This window comes from Wolffia australiana, chromosome 4 (assembly GCF_029677425.1).
Source record: "Wolffia australiana isolate 7733 chromosome 4, ASM2967742v1".
Lineage (NCBI taxonomy): Eukaryota > Viridiplantae > Streptophyta > Magnoliopsida > Alismatales > Araceae > Wolffia > Wolffia australiana.
In genome coordinates, this window is record NC_135838.1 from 9,606,388 (window position 1) to 9,612,493 (window position 6,106).

General features: G+C 44.2%; 1 pseudogene; it reads left to right on the plus strand.

Annotated features, from left to right (window-relative positions):
- Positions 1 to 4,407: 4,407 nt before the first annotated feature.
- Positions 4,408 to 4,518, plus strand: LOC144702816 (small nucleolar RNA R71; annotated as a pseudogene).
- Positions 4,519 to 6,106: the final 1,588 nt, after the last annotated feature.

The following is a 6,106-nucleotide window of genomic DNA, read 5'->3' on the forward strand; positions in this document are numbered from 1 at the left end:
CAAATTTTGACTAAGTCCAGCGTGCCAAACTTTTACATTTCCTATTTTTTTTGGCTTTAAAATACTTCTTAAAACTCCCAAAAAATTAATTTCTTCCTACTAATATTATTATAATATTATAATAATATTTTAACTTTCTTTGTTTTATATTTGTATTTAATTAGTTATTTATCTTCTTATGTAGTAAACCTACTTCTAAAATTATTAAAAAATATATAACTGAAGCACAAATTATTAAGGAAAAACCCTTGCTCCCTGTGGATCGACCCTTACTCTCCCTACGCTAGTAAGGTTATTATAATTTTTTGTTGTTTTAATTCAGATAAACCAACGACACTAATTAGTGAAGTTAGCTCATCACTAATTACCCCAAAATCTGAATTATCAGATAGTTTTCGGCGAAGATGGCGACACTTTTCTGGCAAACTCTAGGGTTTTTTTCTCTCTCTATACTTTGTAGTGGCATTTTTATAAATATGAAAAAAACTCAAAAAAAACTAAAAAATCAGTAAAAAATCCTTCAAAATCACACTTTTCAATCTTTCTGCTCCCTTCTCTTCCTATGGGCAGGCCCCACCTTTTATAGGGCAAACATGGGCCTCCCCCATAAAAAATAAAGGGGAGAGGGCCTAATTAAGAATAATTTGGGCCCCCTAATAGGAGAGAGAAATTCACTAACACACCCACACATGGGCTCTCACACACATAAATGTGTAGGTCCATATTGCAGTCCAAACACTTTCAAACATACCAAAACAAACACATACGCGACAGGGTGGCGGCCTCAGATCTGCCACAAGGTAGCGTGACAGTGGCGTCGTCGGCGCAGACCCGCAGTCGATGGCGGTTGAAGTGAGTGGACGGTGGTCTGGCTCCCTCCTTCCTTTCTCTCTTTTGTTTTGTTTCTTTCTATTCCTGATTGGTAATCTTTCAAAAATTAACTCGACCTTTTCTTAGACTTGTCTTAGGAACTTATGGCCCCCTCCATCCCTTAAATAGGGATGGTGATGGGCCCCTAAGAGAGGTCCATAAGGCGCGGGGCAGGGGGGGGGGGGGGTGGAGGCGGGCACATGCATTAGGATAGGGGTTTGAAACAAAACAAAAAGAGCCGTGCACGGGGATATGGCCCAAAAATCTAAATTATAAAGATACCTTCACTTTCGCCTTTGCTTGCTGATATGCCAAGGCTTGAGTTGGCAGTTGTCACCGGCAACGGCAGGAGTTTCGGTGTCGTCCTTGATGGAGCAGGATCTCGTGCTCCATCAATGCTCCTGGGGGTGGAAGAACTCGGCTATGACAAGTTGGTCGTAGGCGGCGGGAGCTGATGGTGAATTGGCTGATGGCGTCGTAGGTCATTGTGGGGCTTCCACATAGGATCTGCACATGTGCACTTCCATCCTTGGGCCGAAAGTCTTCACGAGGCCTCATACCCTGCATGACATTATAGGTCATTGGGGGGCGCATTAGGATAGGGGCGCCCTCTTGAAATATAAATAAAACTACACAAAGAAAGGGTTTGAAACAAAACAAAAAGAGCCGTGCACCGGGATATGGCCCAAAAATCTAAATTATAAAAATACCTTTGCCTTCGCCTTTGCATGCTGATCTGGCAGGGCTTGAGTCGACAGTTGTCACCGATAACGGCAGGAGTTTTAGTGTCGTCCTTGATGGAGCAGGATCTCGCTCACCATCAATGCTCCCGGGGTTGGAAGAACTCGGCTATGAAAAGTTGGTTGTAGGCGGCGAGAGCTGATGGTAAATTGGTTGATGGCGTCATAGGTCATTGTGGGGCTTCCACATAGGGTCTGCACATGTGCACTCCCATCCCTGCATGGTTAACTATCCTTTGCCGTATACCCTTGACTGACTCATGCCAATCAGGCGATACTACTCGGGGGTGGTCGTGGCAAACTCTCTCACATTGTGTAGGTCTAGAAAGACCAAGTCAAGGGAAAGAAAGGGGTATCTGGTCTAGAGAGACCAGGTCCGCCACGTTACGTGTGGAGTGAATCCTCCACAAGGGAGGAATGTCGATGATGTAGGCGGGATTGCCCACTCATTGGAGGATCGAGGATGGGTGGGCGCTATGAACACGTAGCTTTGTTGTCATCTCAAGAGAATAGCTCTCTAGTCTAAGTCTCACCATCATATGGTCTCCCACGTTGAACACTCAAAACCAGAGATTGGAGTCGGTAGCCTGCTTGTGCAATGCAACGAGACTCGTGGTCCTAGCATGAGGATGCTGATGCAACATAAAACATGAAGGGCTGACGCATAACCATGACATTCTATGGGTGACCATGTTATAGGTTGACGAGGAACATGGTCAATGACGATCTTCGTAGGACTCAACCTGGCAAGGCGATTCACTAGGAAGTTCAGTGCACGGTGGGCGCGGGGAGTGGGACAATGATGCTTGACCATTGCCCGGGATGGCACGGCGATCACGACACAGGCGCGTCGTACCATCTATCTCTGGGGCAAAGAGTGTAGGGGTCGTCTCAGAACTCCAACTCTCCTAAGTGAATATGGGCAGATGACCCCTCTTGCTCTAGGCGGGTTGCACATGCTACTAGGTGAGCGGTGCATTCGGGAATGGCGGGGTGTCATCGATATCGCATCCCGGCTCTCAGGGAGTGCGGGATGGTGGACAACCATTAGCCTAACCGTTCTGGTCGAGGCACTCTTCGCTGATAAGTTCGGGGTGTAAAGGTACTACGACACCCGTTGTCCCCCGGACAAGAACGAACACGTGTGCATTCGCATTGTGACGGCAATGTCGTAGTGATGTAACCATGGTCGATACCATCAGATGTAGGAGTTCATACTCGACTTCATAGTTGCTAAACTCCTTCGGCTTCCTCGACCCTTTGAAGATGGAGACATTAGCTCAAACGCTCTTCTAGATTCGAGCTCGATGCTCTGTGTTGGTGCTTGTAGTCGTTCAGGTGTGAACCGCACACCGGGTAATCTTTGGTCAAGGTGGGGTCAGCCCATCGTCAGAGTTGGCCATCGTGTGGGGCATGAATATCGAGTATCGCATGCGGGGGTTATTGAGGAATCTCGGCGGGTTTGTCGTACTGGTATTCCTAGGGCCGAACATACTCGTCTCAGCGAGACAGATGATTGGCCTCAAATCCATGGTCGTAGTCGACTCAGGGATCCCGACGACCTCAGGCACTGGCATCCTAGGGGACGCATACGGGATAACGGTCAGGACGGAGGTCTCTGCGGGTTTTGTCCTTACCACCTCTCCTCGTCCCCTACATCATCATGGTAGGTGATGGGGGACCATCCGCAAGCCGAAGTACAAGATCGACCCGTTGCGACACGCGAGCAGCCACGTTGCGTAGCTCGAGCCAACGCGAAGGATCCAGAGTTCAAGTATACAGCATGAGGAGGGAGTTTTCCCATCCCACTCTCTTTGCATTTTCTTGGATTTTCCTTATCGTATTTCTGGGAGGGCTTCCGTGTTTTGGCCCCTCCGTCGCATTTCAAACCACATTTTTTTACGGCTCAATTAGGGGTTTTCTCCCTAATTATGAGCCGACCCCTAGGGTTTTTCACTCTCCCCCTATAACTGGAGAAGGGATGCCCAAGAGGCGAACGAGAAGTATTTTGTTGTTTTCTTGTAGTTTTGCTCCTCGGGAGGAGAAGACCACCCAGAGAGAGAAGAGGGGGGGATTCCTTGGGAAAAAGAGGGCACCGCCGAGAAGCACTTCCTCCACCGCCGCTACCGATGCCAAGCAACCTCTGCCGGTGCCCAAATGCGGTCGCCCGCCGGACCACCAGTCGGCACTCGCCTTGATTGCTCGCCGGCAGGCTGCCCGCTACTGCGTGATCCACGCGCTGACTAGCCAAGCCAGCGCCCCTCTCAAGCCCCGCCCCTTGATCGTCGCCGCACGCGCCTGAGCGCCCGCCCACCTTGCGCGCTCGCCACAGACCACCGCTGTTGCCTGACCCGCCCGCTGTCCAGCCCAAGAAGTTTGTTGTTGATTGAATGCATTGACTTCTTCTTCTATGGGCTGACAAGCTCCATCTTCATGGTCTTTGCTGAAACAAAGAGAGCAAATTTTAGCTTTAACAAGAGAAGAATTATTATTTAGAAAAGCATTTTTCAAAGTTGAGGTTAGCTCTTCTAGTTTTCGGTTGGTCTCCTTGATTCCTGCATGTAATTCAGATTCCTTCATGTTGACTTGCAAAGCTCCTCCTCTCTTTGGCTGTGAATTTCTTCCATTGTGGTTTGCTCCTATCTCCTGCAAGTCAGTTTCTGCTACTTTCTCTAGCATGTCAAAAACTTCATCTTCATAGGCTGTGTAAAATGTTCCTCCAGTAACTAGATTTACTTTATTCTTCATAAAATATGACAATGATTCATAGAAGATTTGAGCTAATTGACAGCTTTCAATACCATGATGAGGACACTTTCTAATTAAATCATTAAATCTTTCCCATGCTTCACTAAATGCCTCATTCTCATGATACTGAAAATTATAAATTTCTCTTCTGTAAAAGTTTGTTTTGGAAATAGGATAAAATTTTTGTAAAAACTTATTTTGCATTTCTTCCCACGAGCTAAATGTAATTCCTAAATTTCGATACCAAGCAAAAGCTTTGTCTTTTAAAGTTAATGGAAAATATTTCATTTTTAAAGCTTCAGTAGATAGACCTGGTACATTTTGAGAAGAACATCTAATATCAAAATCATCTAAAAATTCTAAAGGATTTTGTGAAGCATATCCATTGAATTCAGGTAAGGAATTTATTAAAGCATTATCATACCTGAACATAACTCCTTCTCCAACATTAATATTTATATCCGTTTGCCTTATGCTTCCTGATGGTGTTGATCTATCAAGCATTGTTCTCCTTCGGTCTTGATGAGGAAATCCTTCTTCCGCCATGCTGTGCTTCTCTTGATCCTGTTCTGTAATTGATGAATTCGGAGATGAGTCTTTTGGTTGAGTCACTCCTTCTAATCTTCCATAAGCTTTAGACCTTGTTACTACCATAAATCTCAACCCAAAATGTTAGAAATATAATGAGCTGAAGGATTATTAATCCTTCACCTTATAAAATAAACAGAAATAACTGAACAGAAATAATTTTCACTGATTAACCGTGCTCCCCGGAAACGGCGCCAGTTGATAACCTCAAATTTTGATATTTTAAATAATAGTTTTAGGACTTGATAATCTTATCAATGTGTGAGGATTCAAGATTATTCAACAAATAAAATTACCTCACTAACCTAGGGTAAGTAAGGGTCGAACCACAAGGAGCAGATATTTCAGTTAAATTTATATTTCCATTCAATCAATAATTGTTTTAAAATGGTTTCGAGATTTCAAGTTTTTAAATAAGAGTAAAGATTTAACTATTTCTGTAATCGACTTTTTATTTATTTAAGATTTATTAATTCAAAATTTAAATTCGAATCTCATACAGATCTGGACTTAGTCAAAATCCAGATCTCTATGAGATGAGCAATAACTTTGAAATAAGAATTTTTTGAACAGATTTAATTGGATATGTTGTAAAGTTACAATCCTGTACTTTCCAACCCAATTGAATCTGTCTTAAAATGGAATGATTAAGCAATTTACTGAACTCTAAAAAATCACATTTACCTTGTGTCACACCCTTGATCGGCTGGTAAACGATCCTCCTCCTTAGAGTCTTCTCAGCGTTGCTTCTTCACTCCACTCAATTGTTCATCAACAATAGAGGGTCTACAGAACTTTCAGAACAAACAACACTCCACTCTTTCCATAAAAATTCTAGACAATCTTACACATTGTTTTGGAGAGTATTTATAGGGTTTTCTTCTCTAAAAACTGCTTGGATCATTTGAATGGTCTAGCTTGATTTGTGATATCCAGTTGACTTGGATAATCTGCATGCATAACTGCCTTGGTCTGGATGCCCCTCCTGGTCAATAGGCTTGATTTGACTTGGTCCAGGTGCCTCCTCCTGATTAATAGGCTTGATTTGACTTGGTCCAGGTGCCTCCTCCTGATTAATAGGCTTGATTTGACTTGGTCCAGGCGCCTCCTCTTGATTAATAGGATTGATTTGACTTGGTCCAGGCACCTCCTCCTGATCC